The sequence below is a fragment of the Psammomys obesus genome, unplaced genomic scaffold (assembly GCF_907164565.1).
Source record: "Psammomys obesus unplaced genomic scaffold, mPsaObe1.curated_primary_1811, whole genome shotgun sequence".
Taxonomy (NCBI): Eukaryota; Metazoa; Chordata; class Mammalia; order Rodentia; family Muridae; genus Psammomys; species Psammomys obesus.
In genome coordinates, this window is record NW_026596069.1 from 27,257,561 (window position 1) to 27,260,218 (window position 2,658).

The 2,658-nt window shown below is 34.6% G+C and overlaps 1 pseudogene; it reads right to left on the reverse strand.

Annotated features, from left to right (window-relative positions):
* Nucleotides 1-350: 350 nt before the first annotated feature.
* Nucleotides 351-836, reverse strand: LOC129689913 (peptidyl-prolyl cis-trans isomerase A-like; annotated as a pseudogene).
* Nucleotides 837-2,658: the final 1,822 nt, after the last annotated feature.

The following is a 2,658-nucleotide window of genomic DNA, read 5'->3' on the forward strand; positions in this document are numbered from 1 at the left end:
AAGTATGGACAAGCAATATTTTAATGCAAGCAGATGCTAAAACATCAACTGTATTAAAGAACCATGAACAAATAAACAAAACACAATAATTATTCAATGTTTGTTGCAGGTAATTTAGATCATTTGTTAAATGTTTTTTATATTTTTTTTATTTACTTTTTACTCATAATCATAAACTTAACTCTGCAATCCAACTAGCTTGGAGAGGGATGAAGAAAATGTGGAACCCAAGGAACTTCAGTAAGAGCTGACGTCCCAGGGTACTTTGAGCAAATGGTATGGGGGTGCTCTCCTGAGCTACAGAAGGAATGGTCCAGTGGGTAAGATGCCCGCAAGTCAAAAGAAGTAGTTTAGAGTTGTCCACAGTCGGAAATTGTGATCTTCTTTCTGGTCTTGCCATTCTTGGACCCAAAATGCTACAAGGCTTCCACAATGTTCATGCCTTCTTTCACCTTCCCGAAGACCACATGCTCACCATCCAGCCCCTCAGCCTTGGCAGTGCAGATTTAAGAACTGGGAACTGTTTGGTCCAGCATTTGCCATGGACAAGATGACAGGACCTGTATTCTTCAGGATGAAGTTCTCATCCTCAAATTTTTCCCCATAGATGGACCAGCCGCCAGTGCCATTATAGTGTGTGAAGTCAGCTCCCTGACACATGAATCCTGAAATAATTCTGTGAAAGGCTGAACCCTATATCCAAATCCATTCTCTCCAGTGTTCAGAGCATGCAAGTTTTTTTGCGGTCTTTGGAACTTTGCAAAAAGCTCGAAGGAGATGTGGCCCAAGGGCTGGCTATTGGCCTCGATTTTGAAAAGCATGGTGGGGTTGACCATGGCTGCAGCAAAAGGCTACAGGGGACAGCGGCGTCTGCAAAGCTGTTTTTTAATAATTTAATTGAGAATATTTGGGTCTTTTACTAGCACAGTACAAAACAATATTTCAAATTGATTTCCTATTCTTTGTTCTTTGTTCATGGCAAGAGTGTATGCATTATAATCTATCTTAAATGTTCTAAGAATTAAACTTTTTACTGATATTTCAAGAATTCACTCTACAGAAGTAAAGCAAGACAAAACTGAAGAAGCATCTGGAGTCTCTCCAGAGACACTAGAATGAATAATGGTACATTTAACAAGCCGTTGAAAGTACAGAAAATCAAAACAAAAACAGGATTATAGGAAACTAAACTAAAATAAACAAAACAAAACCCTTCTACACAAAAAGGAAACAATAGAATGAAGAAACATCTTACATAATGGGAGAAAGCATTTAAAAAAACACATCCGAGAAACAGTTGATATTCAGAATGTATAAAGGACCCCAAAAATTCAATAGCAAAACCCAATGAAAAAAAAATTATTGTTAAAAATGGGCAATAAACCAAACGAAACCAAACCAAACCAAACAAAACCATTTCTCAAAAAATGCATACAATTGTATCTTCAACACCTTTCCCCTGGTGAGGCTGCTTTACTAGACAACAGAGAAAGAGGATCTGGACAGTCCTGATGAGACCTGATAGACTAGGGTCAGATAGTAGGGAGGAGAACCTCCCCTATTAGTGGACTAGGGGAGGTACTTTGAAGGAAAGAGAGAGGGAGGTGAGAATGGGAGGAGATGAGAGAGGGGGCTACAGCTAGGATACAAAATGTATAAACTGTAATAAATAATAAAAGAAAAATGCATACAAGTCATCAACAGGTAAATGGAAAATGTGCAAAGCCATTTGTTTTCATAAGAATGCAAGTTGTACCCCAGTAAAAAAGGTTACTACCAAAAAGATAAAATGCAAATAAGGGCAAGAACACAGAGAAGGTGACATACATTTTTATACATCAAATTTTTAACTTATGAAAGTTTATTAATTCAGAGTTACCGCTATTATGCAATTGCTGTGAAGTTTTGGACTAGCTATACGTATGGTTTTCACTCTTCCAACGCTTACTCAGAGGACCAATACGCTATGGCTTCATTTTGAGATAGAAATGTATTGTCAAGTGTTTCTATTTGATTTTATTGCCCAATATACAGCAGGTTCTCAACAAATCTTCTTAAAATGAGGAAATAAATAAATATATGGATATGTAGAAACTGAAGAGTATGTTACAAGAATAATTATTTATAGGTCTACCTTTCCTGGTTTTATGGTGCACCCAATTTTTAGAGTCAAATCAAATGTCCAATACATTAACAGAATGAAAGAGAAATGTCACATATTTACCATTGTCTCAAAAGACATAATAGTTTTGAATATAATTCAATTCTCAGTATTGAAAAGCTCTTATTAACCTAAACATAATAGCAGATATATTAAATGTAAAAATATATCTACAAAATTCTATACCAAATATACTCAGTAATAAAATATTAAAAGATATCTCAAGGGATTTTAAAGAAGTAGTATTATTTCTTGACAGTAATATCAAATATTGTGAAGAAGGTACTTATGAAATGCAAGGTGAATAAATATGAAATGAAAGAAAAGAAGAAAATTTGTGTAGGTAAATGAAACATCTTCACAGTTAAAGAAAATGTACCATAATGTGTGTTAAGTTTACATGCCTGATTTACATGTATATATGTTTAGAAGTCATTTTATATTATATATAATAGTATGGTTATATATCAATTAAGTGTAGTTTTTAAAATAACTCT